The sequence below is a fragment of the Lygodium microphyllum genome, chromosome 21, assembly GCF_053477565.2.
Source record: "Lygodium microphyllum isolate KBCC chromosome 21, Lygodium_microphyllum_v1.1.10, whole genome shotgun sequence".
Taxonomy (NCBI): domain Eukaryota; kingdom Viridiplantae; phylum Streptophyta; class Polypodiopsida; order Schizaeales; family Lygodiaceae; genus Lygodium; species Lygodium microphyllum.
The window spans coordinates 79,940,170-79,957,626 of NC_141155.1; positions in this window are offsets into that span (position 1 = coordinate 79,940,170).

Genomic DNA, 17,457 nt, shown 5'->3' on the forward strand with positions numbered 1-17,457 from the left:
CCCCGATCTTCCCTCTCTCTGCTGATCCTATCGCTTGTCTTCGCCCTGAAATGGCTATGGGAATGAAGAGATGGAAATCTAGTCTTTCTCTCTCCTCCCTCTCTCTCCCCTAAGGGGTTGTTCTTGTGTGCAAGAGGAAAATGAAGAATGGTGAAGGAAAGCTTGTCCGGTTGGAACCGGATTGCTTCCGAATCGATGAAGACATGAAGATTGCTGATTGTGAAGATGTTGGACATTGAATGTGGGCTGACCCACAGTCCCATAGAAAACCGAAATCCCGAGACATGAAACCTAAGCGATAATTCAATTTTTATGAAGAAAAATGAGTTTTTATGCCATTTGATTGATGAAACATTGTTCCCATGGGCTGAATATTCACTATGATGTTGTTTTCTATGAGTTTCAACAGTTCATAATCTGAAAATCAGAGAATCATAAGTGATGTGGTTGAAATTAATGTTATAAAACCCGAAAAACATGCGTTTAAGGGGGTAAAAATGGGGTTTTTTGCAAAATAAATGGGAAATATGAGACATAATGCCAAACAGAACCTGAAATTTTGCTGTTAAGGAACCGAAGGGCCATAGCTCACAATCAATTTTAATTTCTAGTCTTTTTTTGAAGAAAATAGAGGAAAATACCAAAAAATGGTAAAAAATGGGGTTTAAATGGGAGAAAATTAGGAAACGGTAAAAGGAAAATTCCAAAAAATTACATGTGTGTTTGTGCAACGTATAATGAAGGTAAAGCATGAGGTTGGCCTTGGTTTACCCTCGTTTCTATATTTTTGTTCATGTTTATCGCTTTCTTTGTAAGGAAACACACATAAAACGACCCTTTCACCTATCAACGAATGCAAAACATTAAATGGTAGGGTGAGAGGGGAGGTTGAGCGTCAAAATATAAACTAAAATCTGGTTTATGTGTTGCATCATGCCTATAGGACGTTGTTTTAAAATAAAGAAAAAGGCAGCATGAGCATAGGGCTCGGTGTCTTTTCTCATTACATAAACGCTAGCATGGAAATCATGGAAAGATTGGTTTCGCACGATTCACAATGCCGATTTTCTTCTGTTTGTGCACTAAATTGTTCACATTATGCACTATGCATGGTTCATGGTATCAATGGAAAAGCTCTTGGACTGCATAGCACTTGTTTTCTTAGGAATTTGACCCATGATTGAGAGCGTAAGGTTATCCCTTGCCGTAGGATAGAGGGTCGGTTTCCTAAGGGACTGTTTGGTGAGGAAGCATGGTATATCTCCTGGATTCGAAATGAAGAGTGGAGTGTGTTGGTTTGTCTTTTATATGTTGAGCAGTGCATCAAGGGGCTAATCCCTGCAATGCAGGAGAGTTGCAGTGTGGTCGCGGTGTTTCTACCGAGAGGTTGCCTCCATGTATGTGATTATCGTGGCATTGCCAATGTGTATGGGTTCTCCCTCTATGGAGCTTTTAGGAAGGGAAACGTTGGACTACAAAACGATGAAACTATAAACGCATAGACTAGGCCTTAGGGCAGTTTGTCCTTTAGCAATAGATAGACGCTCCTGGTCTGCGAGGCCGTGAGGGTGTGTTTGTCTGTCATGATCATGAGGTCCGGCTAGTGCCATAGCTAGTGCCAGCCCATTTCAGGTTCCATCAATTAGCATGTCTATGCTGGAGAACGTAGCGGCTCACACCCTGCATGAAATCGGCTGGAATGGTTATGTGCGCAAAACCATTAACCAGGTGGCTAAAGCACTGGCTTTAGAAAGCACACCAATAGGAGGAGAGTCCCCAGCTTCCAAGGCCACGGAAAGAAAGAAGGCCTCATCCAAGGCCTTGTTTATTGCCTATGGAAGCATTTTGACTATGCTCATCCAGGAGGCAGTGAAAGAGAGACAAGATGTAGAAGAAGGGGAAGGAGAAACGCTTGACATGTCACCCCCTCACCAGGACCAAGAGAGGTCCAGTGATAGGACCGAGACTGATAAGGAAGGGCAGGGACAAGAAGAACAATCGGGCAAACAGGCCAAGAAACCCAAGAAGAAGACAGCACAAAAGAAAAAGAATTTGGATGAAGGCCGTAAGAAGGAGAAAGAGAATTTGGAAAAGGAAAAAAGACAATCCCTCAAGGAGGCCGAGGAGAGGGAGAAGAAGAAACAAGAAGAAGAAAAAACAAAGGAAGAAGTCAACAAGGCTAAAAAGGTGTCAAAACCGGAGGCCGAGAAGAGAAAAAGGAAAGAACAGGAAGAAAAAGAGAAATTGGAGGAAGAGTACAGGAAAGCTGAAGAAGAAAGGCAAAGAAGAGCTGCGGAGGAAGAAGAGGAATTAAGAAGGAAGGAGGAGGAGGACTTGGCCAACCACACGATGGTCCATTGAGTAGTAGCTAATGATCCACGAGCCTGGAGCCCGCTGAGGGAAGAAGGGCCTAGCTCTAGCATGCAGGTACCAGAAGTCATGCCGCTCGCTGTCTTTGAAGGCAAAGGCAAGGCCCTCATCCATCCTATCCCCACCCTCATGGTGCCCTCCACCAAACCAACCACCCTCACCCCTAGCATCCCCACCAACATGGAGGTCTCTAGCTTCATGGCTTGGATGCAATATTTTATGAATAAAGAAATGGCCCAGGGAAAGAGCACGAAGACCACGACCACGGGGCAAAAGAGACCAATTGTAGATGCTGAGTTGAGATAGGACCAGAAGCGTCAAGCCTCAACCACCACAACCCACACAATAATGACGCCACCAGCCAGTTTACGACGAGTACGTTGCTGAGTTTCTCTCCCAATTGGAGAGGGCGAAGGAGGAAAAGAGGATGGCTATGGCTGAGTTGATGGCAGAAAAGGAGTCAGTAGCCACTTTCTAGCTTGAAAAAACCCACACAATAGCCATACAACAAGGATAGATCTTTGACCTCAAGCAGGAATTAAAGGCCAAGGAAGACATGGAAGAAAACTACAAGCAGCAGCTCGAGGATGAGAATCAAGAACTAGTGCAGATGCAGCGAGAATATAAGCTCCTCCTAATGCAACATGGGAAATTGGAGGCGAAAACCGCCAACGTTGAGCAAATGATGGAGGAATTGAATGCCAAAGGGCAGGAGAGAAAGCAAGAGAGAGAGCAACAGCAAAAGGAGATTGAGTCTATGACCGATCAACTACACTTGGGAAGGAAAGAGCACGAGAATATGAGTGGGGAACTCAAAGCCTAGGAGCAAAAGCTCATAACCCTGGCACAGAAACAGGGGGAAAGCATGGAAGAAATGAACAAAAGAGCACAGTAATGGGCAGTGCAGAACGAGAAACGGGTGAAGACACTAGCATGGCACCCCGCTTTGGTGGAGAAAGAAAAAATCCTTGCAGAAAGTAAAGCAGACGCCGTCCAGACATCCTTCAGTGCCCAGCAACAGGCCTTCATCAACACATTACTGGACATGACCCGCCCAGAGAGAAAGGTGTCATTGGAGGTGGTGTAGAAAAAACTAAGCATCGCACGCAGATCCCTGCATGCGGGGCTAGAGATGCCACCCCAATCTGTGGAGGTTAGGTTGACCTTAGAAGAGCAATGGAAGTACCTACTACTGGCCGGCCTAACCCCCCAGGAATTGGACGCACTGGACTTTGAAGAAGGAGCGCAACTAGAAGACCGGAAGGGGGAGGAGGCCGACCTTGAATTCGTTATGGGGAGAATCAAAGAAGAGGTAATCCCACAACCCCCCTCGCCGCATGTCCAAGAGCAGCAACAGATTGATCCATCCACGAAAAGACAAGCTGCACTAAGGGAGAGACGGAGAAAATTAGTTGAAGAAACCATGAAGCCGTTAAGAGCCAAACCGGTCATGCAGCCGTCCGCACCCCTCCCACCGTGCCCCGATGACCTCCCTGCTGGATTCCACATGGAGCTGGTGATTTGGAAACGGCAAGAAAAAGAAAAAGACCCATTCACCTTCAGCTTCCTCATGCCTAACAGCCTGTGGAGGGACCTACCGATCAAGGTGATGGAGGAGGTAATCATGATTGGCGGCGGCTGACTGGGACTGAAATGGCTGGAAGAAAGGGAGAGGACCCCCACTCTGTGGGGAAGGGAAGAAGAAGAGTTTTGGTAAGACAAGGTGTTTGAAATACCACATACTATACAAGGCTACAACTGAAATGGCTGGAAGAAAGGGCTGGGACTGAAATGGCTGGAAGAAAGGGAGAGGACCCCCACTCTGTGGGGATGGGAAGAAGCAAAGTTTTGGCAAGACAAGGTGTTCGAAATACCACATACTATACAAGGCTACAACTGCCAACCCCTATGGAGGAGGCGAGTGTGCGACATTAGCATGCTTGCCTGGATGGCTTTTTGTAACACCCTGCCCTATGAGAGGAATGACCCCACATTCATGGCGTATCCTCGTAGGGTAGGTGTGGATTTTGTTGCCACCCTCCATGGGCATCATGATTTTCCCATCATCTACAACTCCAATGCCGCCTCCTTCGAACATGCCCTCCTTTTTGACACGAGAAGCCTAAATGATTCCATGACGCGTTTTCTCGTGGACTTCTCTTCATGCCCCGATCCAGCCTTTATAACTACCTGTAATTATCTTAGGTTACTTAAGCTACTACTCAAGCAGGACCCGACCCCAGAAGAACGTGGCTTGCCTCCCCTCTTTTTTGACCCTAACGCCATTGACAGTTGTGCCATGGTGCGTTTAATGATGAGAGCTAGCCTTCTCCCCTCCTTTGCCTAGCTCTCCTAGAGGATATGAAGGATAGCCAGTTCACTAGGTGCAACCATCCCTTCCTCTCCACCACCTCTCTCCAAGTCCGCATGAACCTCAAAGGGTACATGCAAAGCCATCAATTTTTGAGAAAATCCATCCGACCCCCTTCTCTGCCTAAATCAAACAAGGAAGATTAGGTACAGGGGCTGTCGTTCTACTAGTGTAATACTACTCCCAAAAAAAAAGAGAACAGAGAAAAAGAAAAAGAAAAAGCATCTAAGGAAGAGCAAGTGGAACATTACACATGGAATGGACAAAACAACTCACTTACAGAAGCATTTAGCACCACATAAAGCACGATCACTGCACCTAGGGGTCCTCAAGTTAGGCGTGCCCGGTGGCTTCAGTCGGCTGGCTCTGCTCCTAACTCCCTAGCCCTTTTTGCTCCCCCACTTCACGCTTAGGTCCCATCAAGGGCAGGACATACCTAGGGAGGTCACGCTCACCTGTTACCCTAAGCTACTTGCACTGCACCTTTTGCACAAATGGGGCCCCCAAGCGTGGGATATCACCCAGGCTACCCTGTGGTTAGACCCAACTCCCCATTCCATCAGCACGGGCACAATGCACTACACAATGAGGTAGACACCCCCCCTTAGGTAGAGAACAGCACCCTTTCCTTTCAAGCATCACAAAGGCAACCAACCACCGACTTCAGAGGCCACCGTCAACCACTTTTTATCCATTTGACTTCTCCAACAAACCTTATTACCAAGCTTCCACAAGCACCCGAGTTTACATGTGGCCCTGCCCTTACACGACTACTTCGCCAACTGCCTCTTAAAACACCAACAGTCGACAAGAGTGCCATGGGACTGGCACCCGTCTCGAAGGGGGGTAATGTTAACCCCAAGCCAAGAAGGAGGAAAAATGCCCAAGTCGAGAAGGTGGAAGAATGAATGAAAAAGCGGGAAGAAGATGGAAAAGGAGAAAGGAGACGTAGGCGGCCTCTAAAGCTAAGCCGGGGCCAAAAGCGTAATTTTACAAAAAAGGCACCTCAAAAACTCCAAAAACTCTTGTAAAAGAGTGCCAGGCTCCCTCCTATACCACTTGTAAAAGAATAGATGGGTATAGGCTTAGGGCATGAAGTAAGAAGAGGGAATTAGAAAAAGGGACCTTGCCACAATGGCCGGTCATGTAAAAAGGGATGGGCACCCATGGGGTTTTAGGGTTTATATATATAAAGTTCAAAAAGTGAATGGAAGCTTATTCTTTGGTGTGTGGCTAACAAGAGCTCTTCTCTTCTTCTCCTCTTCTTGCTTATGTGTGCTCTTGAGAGAGGGAGTGTGAGAGTGTGAGGGAGTGAGTGTGTGAGAGTGAGGGATCAAGAGGGTGAAGCTCTTCACTATCTTCTCTTCTCTTCTTCTCTTCTCTTCTCTTCCCTTCTCTTGTGCGCGCGGCTATGGTGGATGGAGCTTAGATATGGAGGAGGCTTGAGGATGCTTGAGCTAGCATCTAGGATCGTTGAGCTATCGATGTGTGCGAGAGAGAAGGCAACTCATATCGGCATCAAGGTAAGCTTACTACACTCATAGGATCGATGACGCATCGGCTATGTGAGAGGTAGCCTTTAGAGCTCGCTTGGAATGCTTGAAGCAATAAGCGGTCTGTGGGTCTTGGCGGTTGAGTAAAAGCTCCCACAATTATGCTAACATTACTTTATGTCTGTGCAGGTGACCTTTGATGATGTTTGGAGAGCAAGATGAGTCGAGGGATGAGCAACGAGGAGTTGCCAGAGATATTCACACGTATGTCTCTAAATCAGATGGCTCGATTCAGAGATATGGCAGTCTCGGACACCATTAGATCTACTTCGGCAAGCTCCGATGTTTCGGTTTCCAGTAGATGAGGTCAATGCTCTAGACTGGGCCCGAACAGAGGGAGTGGTTCTGGGGGGTACTGCGGAGACATGGATGTTGTGTGCCTATGGTCAGCTCAAGATATAGATGCTACTCCTTGCTCTCGTGTAGGTTCGAGAGAGAGTGGCTCAAGTGGTTGTTATGGAGTGATGCCAGGAGGAATATTTCACGGTGGATTCCGTGCCACGGTGGATTCCGTGAGGTTTTACGGTGGATTCCGTAAACTTTGTTGACCGGGGCTCATACACAAAGTGGATTCTTTGTGCGAGAAGTTGATGGGGATGCCTATCCTTTTCGGGCGTTTCATTAATTTAGTGTGTACATGGGTGATTCCATAGCGGGTGATTTCGCAAAATGCATATTAAATTAATAAATGTTTATGAGTTTAGAGTGCGCACTCGTAATAAATTAAGGTCAGGATTGATTTCTAACCAATTAATTTATTTATGTAGCTGAAGACTGCTAGGTATTCACTTTTGTCGATTTAATTGTATTATTTTACTAACGATTGTGAATGCTTCAGTTGATGTGTAGAGATAGCAGCAATGGCGGAGGAAAGCATTGGAGGATAGCGTGTATTCGAGTTATCACTTATATTTTGATGGGCACATACCTTAGGCATGGCGCCTATATTTTGTTGCGCCTATTTATTGAGGCGTTGGATATTTGTTTATTATTTTGTATGCGCATGGGTGCACGATTATGTTATTTGTACTTGGACATTGTATTGGGTACGCCTAACTCTTTGGGCACCACCCATTAGCTTTATTTCTGGTGCGCAGATCGGATGCTGTACGCTCACGTAGTGAATGCTGGAAGGTCCCCAAGAATAATAGAACTCTACTTTTTGCACAAAATTCAATGTAAAAAGCATGAACGACATGAACAAGAGACCAATTGGGTGCAATCTCCCCCCATGCCTTGTGTGAGCGCTCCACAAAGCATGTATTTTATGTATTAATCATCTTCAAGCTCAAATAATAGCCCAAATTACAAAATAGCAAGCTTTTAGCTTTTGAGTTTGCTTTAGCACAAAATAGGAATAAAGCTAACGGGCGATGCCCAAAGAGTCTGGCATGCCCAATACAATGTCCAAGTATAAATAACATAATCGTGCGCCCATGCGCATACAAAATAATAATAAATATCCAACGCCTCAATAAATAGGCGCGACAAAATATAGGCGCCATGCCAAAGGTATGCGCCCATCAAAATATAAATGATAAATCGAATACTCGCTATCCTCCAATGCTTTCCTCCGCCACTGCTGCTATCTCTACACATCAACTGAAGCATTCACAATCGTTAGTAAAATAATACAATTAAACCGACAAAAGTGAATACCTAGCAGTCTTCAGCTATATAAATAAATCAACTTGTTAGAAATCAATCCTAACCTTAATTTATTACGAGTGCGCACTCTAAACTCATAAACGTTTATTAATTTAATATGCATTTTGCAGAATCACCCGCTATGAAATCACCCATGTACACACTAAATTAATGAAACGCCCGAAAAGGACAGGCGTCCCCATCAACTTCTCGCACAAAGAATCCACTTTGTGTATGAGCCCCGGTCATCAAAGTTTACGGAATCCATCGTAAAACCTCACGGAATCCACCGTGAAATATGCCTCCTGGCATCATACCCCCGGGGTGGGATAGCAATTGACCTCAATTGCTATTAGCTCAATGTGGAGCTAACAGAGTGGGGAAAGCATTTAAGTCTCTAGCGTGCATCCATTGTGCTTCCTCTACAGGATGGTTCTTAAATTTAACTAGATATCTAGAATATCTTCGGCCAGTTCTAGTGGTCATAAAATCAGTATCTATGATAGCTTCTGGTTCAAGTATTTCAGTCTCTTCCTCTAACAAAGGTGGGTTTTCATAAACAGGGTGTACAGGTAATTGGCCTCTAAATGGTCGTAATAAACTAATATGAAATGTGTTGTGAATTTTCCAGTGAGGTGATAATTCTAAATTGAATGCATTGTCATTAATTTTATGAATGATCCTAAATGGTCCATAGAATCTAGGTGCTAATTTCACAACTGGGTGTCTATCTATACTTTGTAGTCTACGTTTTTCTATTCTCAACCAAACATAATCATCAACTTTAAAATTCATTACTTGTCTTTTCTTATTGGCTTGTTTGGTATATGATTGCTGGGCTTTGGCAATCATGACTTTAACCTCATCAAAGATAGTATTGTGCATACTAGCAATATCATCAGCACTCTGAATTCTATTTGACAAAGATGCAACAGGTGTAGACAATCTATAACCATAAATCACTTCAAACGGTGCTTTCTTTGTAGATGTGTGTGGTGTATTGTTATATGCAAACTGTAATAAATGCAAATATGTATCCCATATCTGTGGTTTAGAAATAGTATAAGTACGTAAAAGATCTAGTGTAGTACTGTTAGTAGCTTCTGTTTGTCCATTAGTTTCAGGATGAAATGCAGATGAGAAATCAATCTTTGTGCCAAGGTTAGCAAACAAAGTAATCCAAAAGTTGTTACAAAATCTAGAATCACGATCAGAAATAATACCTTTGGTAATCTATGGTTAGTGAAAACAGTTTTCAAAAACAATTGTGCTGCCTGTGATGCTGTTAAAGTTTTCTTACATGGAATGAAATATGCTTATTTACTAAACCTGTCTACTACTATCCAAATCATATCATGGTTAGATTTAGTATTAGGTAAACTAGTAATAAAGTTCATAGAAATTTGTTTCCATGGTCTCGATGGAATAGATAAAGGCATAAGTAATCCATACTGTTTACCATGATGTCTCTTAACTCTTTGACAAATCAAACATTCAGAAACAAAGTTAGATACATCAGTGTCCATATGCGGCTAATAAAAATCTTCAGTTAATGTACGTAAAGTAGATATGATACCTCTATGACCTTGATATGGAGGACAATGAATCTCATTCAAAACAAAAGATCTGAATGGAACTGTAACACATAATCTCTTTTCATAAAACATAAATCCATCATTATATGACAGTGAATCAATAGGAATCAAGTTATTTTGAACTAATTTATTCCAATCAGCATGAAAAGTAATATCCTGATGATAAGTATCTTTCATAGCAATCAAAGAATCAAAAGATATAACAGAAATATTATGAATGGCAGGTCTTCTACTTAATGCATCAGCCATTACATTTTCTTTCCCGGGTTGATATTGAATGATAGGATGAAAACTTTGAATAAAGGATGCCCATTTGATATGTCGGTCAGATATTTGGGATTGGCTAAGTAAATGTCTAATACTTTGCTGATCGGTCTTAATCATAAATTCTGAACCCATTAAGTAGTGTTTCCACTGTCTTAATGCTTGTACGACAGCTAATAATTCTTTGTCATATGTGGAATATTTCAGTTCAGAGGGTTTCAGCTTACAACTAGAATAGGCTATGGGATGATTGTCTTGCATAAGTACGGCTCCTATTCCTGATCCACTAGCATCAGTTACTACTAAAAAGAATGGTCTATTAAAATCAGGCAACTGTAGTACAAGAGCATGGGTTAATGCATGTTTCAATAAGTCAAAGGATTTCTGTTTATCGAACCAATGATAAACAATTCCTTTCTTCAGAAGTTTAGTCAATGGTAAAGCAAGTAATGAAAAATTACGCACAAACTTCCTATAGAAAGTAGCAAGACCTAGGAATGATCGTAACTCATGCACATTTTTAGGTACAGGCCAATTCAATATTACATCTATTTTCTTAGGGTCAACTTTAATTCCATCAGATGATACAATATGACCTAAATACTCAATTTCTATTTTAAAGAATTCACTCTTTTCTGGATTTGCATACAGTTGATTATCTTTTAATAACTGGAAAACCAATGACAAATGCTCATAATGTTCTTTCTCATTTTGACTAAACACCAAAATATCATCAAAGAAGACAATTACACAATACTGATATTTCAGAAATATACGGTTCATCATTCTACTAAATGTAGTAGGTGCATTAGTCAATCCGAAAGGCATCACTAAAAATTCATAATGACCAAACTGTGTCCTAAATGCAGTCTTGAATATGTCAGACTTATCTAGTCTCACCTGATGATAACCAGATTTAAGGTCTATTTTACTAAATATAGTAGATCCTTGCAGTTTATCCATAAGGTCATCGACTCTAGGAATTGGATACCTATTCTTTACTGTGATCTTATTTAAAGCTCGATAGTCAATGCACATACGATAGGTATTATTCTTTTTCTTTACTAACAGAACAGGTGCACCAAATGGAGAACTACTAGGTCTAATCAATCCTCTATTTAGTAATTCCTCAACTTGACTCTGAATTGCTTTTTGCTCTATCTGGTTATGCCTATATGGTGCTTTGCAAGGTGGTTGTGTACCAGGAATCAAATCTATTTTATGGTCTTCTGTACGTGAAGGAGGTAAACCATGTGGTAGATCTTCGGCAAAATAGTCTTTAAAATATGCAAGAAATTCTTTATGCCTAGGATGCATATGATTTTCTTTAACTTGCAGTTCATTCACCCAAATGAGATAAGATTTACTACTTTTGCGTAATGCACGTTTAGCTTGAGTATGTGAAAGCAGTGGAAAAGCATTAGATGCATGCATACCATACAATGTAATATGTTTTCCTTGAGATTGAATATTAATTGAATGTGTGGAATAATCTATATCTGGGTTATGCTGATGACGCCAAGGCATACCTAAAATAATATCACTAGACTGTAGTGGTACAACTAGAAAATTTCTTCTTTCAGTGTATTCACCAATTTGAATTTCTAAGTCATGCACTTCCTGTGTACCATTATACCTAGTACCTAAGAATGTTGCTTTGATGCGATAATGCGTAGGTACAGTCTGTAACTTCAATTCTTTTACTAGCTTTGCAAAAATAAAATCATGAGTACTACCGTCATCATGCAAAATAATCTTTTCCTTTCCATGCACTAAACATTTCATAGTCAATAAAGAATGTGGAGTTGGCATACCTAGTAAAGTATCCGAAGGAGTAGTAGTGTCGTCCTCATCTTCAGTGAAATCAGGCGTTTCTTCATGTTCTTTATCTTCCATTGCTCCAAGGTAGTTGATATGGACAGGTGGCTTCTTTGAATGGCAATTTGCTGCTAGATGTCCAGGTTGGTGGCATTTATAACAGACTATAGGCTTGGATTTGGTTACATTGTTTGCAATGGCGGGAAGTCTAGGTACATTAGGATTTGGCTGTAGAATAGGCTTAGGGTTTTGGTTGGTATTGGATGGTAAAGCAGGTGGTTTTGCCCAATTCTTACGGAAAGATGATGAAGAGAAACGACCTTGATTAAATCTTCTAAAATTTGAGTTGAATTGCTTAGATCCATAGTTACCATTGGCTTGGAATTGCTGTGGACGTCTATCTCTACCTCGCAGGTTGTCTTCAATGTCATGAGCTAATGAAATTGCGTCTTCAAGAGTTGTAGGCTTGAACATGTTAACTTCAGCGTAGTAATGCCCAAGTAGTCCAGACATATACTTGCGCTTGTGTGTCACTTCTGGTACGTCTTCAAGCATGCGTAACTGGAGTAATGCATTCCAAAAGCGTTCTGTGTACTGAGGAATAGGCTCATGATCCCGTTGTTAAAGAAGATCCCATTGCTTTATGGCTTTCTCATGAAATTGGGGAGGAAGGAAATTCTGCATAAACTTCTTCTTGAAATTCTCCCAGGTAGTGGGACAATCTATACTCTTGCGTACCACAGTCCACCAAAGAGATGCTCTATCCACTAAATGATTAGTGACACACTTGATTTTATCTTTTTCTGCATAGGTTTCCTCATGAAAGTAGTCATCAAACTGACTAATGAATGCAAGAACAGTTTTGCCCTCTCGAGTGCCATTGAAAGTACGGAATTTGAAATTTCTTTTACTTATCTTTGATTCCTTGCGGATGGTTTGAGCTTCGAGAGTTGCGTCAATGATACGTCGGATAAGATCTTCAGATTGAGGTTCCTCTTTGTCGGTAGTCGATCTTTGTAAATTAGCCAATTGTACTTGCAATGCTTGCCTAGCTCGTCGTTCTTCATCCAACTGCATCATAATTAAATCCAACTTTTGCTCCATTGTAGGTTCAGGTAGGTCACCTTCAGCCATTAAATCATCCATATGTGGTTCCGTCATCCTGCAAAACTCAAAAGACCTCTCACTCTCAAAATCAAGTTAGTGGGATGAGCGTAGCTCAAGATCGGGAATACAAGGCTTATATATTTTTGGGTGTGACTTTCACAATCTTCGTCTTCGACTATTGCGGGATTTGTAATTTTTGAGAAATCTGCGTTTTATCCTTCTTCGTATGCTGAAAATGCTTCAGCAAACCTGCGTATGCGTAGAGTACCTTCCAATGAACAACTTTGCAGTTCGGAGTTTCTGCGCAGGAACAGCCCTTCTATGAGTTTTGAACAGAAGTCAGTTTTGACTTCAAATGACTTGTCTGACTTGCAGAGTACCAGACTTATGTGACTTGCAAAGTATGAAGACTTGCAGAACTTGGTTGCTTTATGTAACTTGCAGAACTTCGACTTAGAATACTTGCAGAACTTGAACTTTGCAGACTTGCTGAGTTGTAAGGCTTAAGTGACTTAGAGCTTTGGTAAGTAAGCTTTTAAGCTTACTCAGCCAAAAACGTGAAATCGTGGGAGGGGGGGGCCGTTTTTCAGTGCAGCGAAAAATGCGCAGACATCCTTAGATACCTCACGAAAAATTTTGAAGCTTGAATCTTCTTTAAGCTTAAGCTAAGCTTATTAAGCTTTTAAAGCTTGATTAAGCTTTTAAACTTTTGGGATTATGAGAGCTTATCTCTGTTCTTGACGACTTGAAAAAGAGGATGTAGGAGTGGTCCTCCACCTCTGCAAGCTGGTCCTTCGCAGTCTGATGATGGAAATAGAGGTTCTTGATCGCCAGGAATCCGCCTGTATCGACCGTTCGCGATGAAATTGACCGTAGAGCTCGATCGTTCCAGGAGCTCCGCCTTCGCACAAGATGGGTAGCGATTGGAAGCTCTTGATCTCAGCTTCGCTCTGATACCACTGGTGCGCAGATCAGATGTTGTACGCTCGTGTAGTGAATGCCGGAAGGTCCCCAAGAAGAACAATAGAACTCTTCTTTTTGCACAAAATTCAATGTAAAAAGCATGAACGACATGAACAAGAGACCAATTGGGTGCAATCTCCCCCCATGCCTTGTGTGAGCACTCTACAAAGCATGTATTTTATGTATTAATCATCTTCAAGCTCAAATAATAGCCCAAATTACAAAATAGCAAGCTTTTAGCTTTTGATTTTGCTTTAGCACAAAATAGGAATAAAGCTAACGGGCAGTGCCCAAAGAGTCTGGCATGCCTAATACAATGTCCAAGTATAAATAACATAATCGTGCGCCCATGCGCATACAAAATAATAATAAATATCCAACGCCTCAATAAATAGGCGCGACAAAATATAGGCGCCATGCCAAAGGTATGCGCCCATCAAAATATAAATGATAAATCGAATACTCGCTATCCTCCAATGCTTTCCTCTGCCACTGCTGCTATCTCTACACATCAACTGAGGTATTCACAATCGTTAGTAAAATAATACAATTAAACCGACAAAAGTGAATACCTAGCAGTCTTCAGCTACATAAATAAATCAACTGGTTAGAAATCAATCCTAACCTTAATTTACTACGAGTGCGCACTCTAAACTCATAAACATTTATTAATTTAATATGCATTTTGCAGAATCACCCGCTATGGAATCACCCATGTACACACTAAATTAATGAAACACCCGAAAAGGACAGGCGTCCCTATCAACTTCTCGCACAAAGAATCCGCTTTGTGTATGAGCCCCGGCCATCAAAGTTTACAGAATCCACCGTAAAACCTCACGGAATCCACCGTGAAATATGTCTCCTGGCATCAATTTCTATTTTGTGCTAAAGCAAACTCAAAAGCCAAAAGAGAGCTATTTTGTAATTTGGGCTATTATTTGAGCTTGAAGATGATTAATACATAAAATACATGCTTTGTGGAGCGCTCACACAAGGCATGGGGGGAGATTGCACCCAATTGGTCTCTTGTTCATGTCGTGCATGTTTTTTTACCTTGAGTTTTGTGCAAAAAGTAGACTTTTTTGTTCTTGGGGACCTTCCGGCATTCACTACGCGAGCGTATAGCATCCGATCTGCGCACCAGTGGTATCAGAGCGAAGCTAAGATCAAGAGCTTCCAATCACTACCCATCTTGTGTGAAGGCGGAGCTCCTGGAACGATCGAGCTCTACGGTCAATCTCATCGCGAACGGTCGATACGGGTGGATTCATGGCAGTCAAGAACCTCTGTTTCCATCCTCAGATCGCGAAGGACCGGCCTGCAACAGCGGAGGACCACTCCTACATCCTCTCATACAAGTCGTAGAGTTAGAGAGATGAGTCTTCAAAACTTCATAAGCTTCAAAGTTTAATACAAAGCTTAAGCTTAAAAAAGCTTTAAAGCTTCACAATTTCAAATCGGCGCATCAGAGGAGGTCGGCGAGATTTTCGGCGGCTGAAAAAATGGCCCTCCCCCCTAAAAATTGACGTTGTTGTTGCCAAAGACTAAAGCCTACTACACTAAGTCAAATCACACAAAATCTCCCAAGTCCTCCAAGTCTAAATTCTGCAAGTCTGATAAACCACTCAAGTTCTGCAAGTTCTGGTACTCTGCAAGTCTCATAAGTCTGCAACTCTGCAAGTCAAACAAGTCACCTGAAGTCAGAACTGACTTGTGCTCAAAACTCATAGAAGGACTGTTCCTGCGCAGAAACTCCGAACTGCAAAGTTGTTCATTGGAAGGTACTGTTCACATACACAGGTTTGCTGAACCAGTTTCAGCACACACAGAAGGATAAAATGCAGATTTTTCAAAGATTACAAATCCCGCAATAGCCAAAGACGAAGATTGTGAAAGCCACACACAAAAAAATATATATATAAGCCTTGTACACCCGATCTTAAGCTACGCTCATCCCGCTAATTGGATTTTGAGAGTGTGAGGTCTTTTGAAGTTTTGCAGGATGACGGAACCACATATGGATGATTTAATGGCTGAAGGCGATCTTCCTGAACCTACGATGGAGCAAAAGCTGGACTTAATTATGATGCAGTTGGATGAAGAATAACGAGCTAGGCAAGCATTGCAAGCTCAATTGGCTAATTTACAAAGATCGACTACCGACAAAGAGGAACCACAATCTGAAGATCTTATTCGATGTTTCATCGACGCGACTCTCGAAGCTCAATCCATCTGCAAAGAAACAAAGATAAGTAAAAGAAATTTCAAATTCCGTACTTTCAATGGCACTTGAGATGGAAAAACTGTTCTTGCATTCATCAGTCAGTTTGATGATTATTTTCATGAGGAAACATACGCAGAAAAAGATAAAATCAAGTGTGTCACTAATCATTTAGTGGATAGAGCATCTCTTTGGTGGACCGTGGTTCGCAAGGGTATAGATTGTCCCACTACCTGGGAGAATTTCAAGAAGAAGTTTATGCAGAATTTCCTTCCTCCACGATTTTATGAAAAAGCCATAAAGCAATGGGACCTTCTTCAGCAAAGAGATCGTGAGCCTATTCCTCAGTACACCAAGCGCTTTTGGAATGTATTACTCCAGTTATGCATGCTTGAAGATGTACCTGAAGCGACACACAAGCGCAAGTATATGTTTGGATTACTTGGGCATTACTACGCTGAAGTCAATATGTTCAAACCTGCAACTCTTGAAGATGCAATTTCTTTAGCTCATGACACTGAAGATAAGCTTCGAGGAAGAGACAAGCGTCCACAGCAATTTCAAACCAATGGTAACTATGGATCCAAGCAATTCAATTCAAATTTTAGAAGATTTAATCAATGACATTTTCCTTCATCATCTTTCCATAAGACTTGGGCAAGACCACCTGCTTTACCATCCAATACCAATCAAAACCACAAGCCAATTCCACAGCCAATTCCTAATATCCCTAGACTTCCTGCCATTGCAAACAATGTATCTAAAGCCAAACCTATAGTGTGTTACAAATGCCACCAACCTGGACATCTAGCAGCCAATTGCCAATCCAAGAAGCCACCTGTTCATATCAACTACCTTGGAACAATGGAAGATGAAGAACATGAAGAAATGCCTGATTTCACGGAAGATGAAGACGACATTATTACTCCTTCGGATACTTTGCCAGGTATGCCAACTCCACATTCTTTATTGACAATGAAATGTTTAGTGCATGGAAAAGAAAAGATTATTTTGCATGATGATGGTAGTACTCATGATTTTATTTCTGCAAAGCTAGTAAAAGAATTGAAGTTACAAACTGTTCCTACGCATTATCGCATTAAAGCAGCATTCTTAGGCACAAGGTATAATGGAACACAAGAGGTGCATGATTTAGAAATTCAAATTGGTGAATACACTGAAAGAAGGAATTTTCTAGTTGTACCATTATAGTCCAGTGATATTATTTTTGGTATGCCTTGGCGTCATCAGCATAACCCTGATATAGATTATTCCACACATTCAATTAATATTCAATTTCAAGGAAAATATATTACATTGTATGGTATGCATGCATCTAATGCTTTTCCACTGCTTTCGCATACTCAAGCTAAACGTGCATTATGCAAAAGTAGTAAATCTTATCTCATTTGGGTGAATGAACTGCAAGTTAAAGAAAACCATATGCACCCTAGGCATAAAGAATTTCTTGCACACTTTAAAGACTATTTTGCAGAAGATCTACCACCTGGTTTACCTCCTTCACGTCCAGAAGACCACAAAATA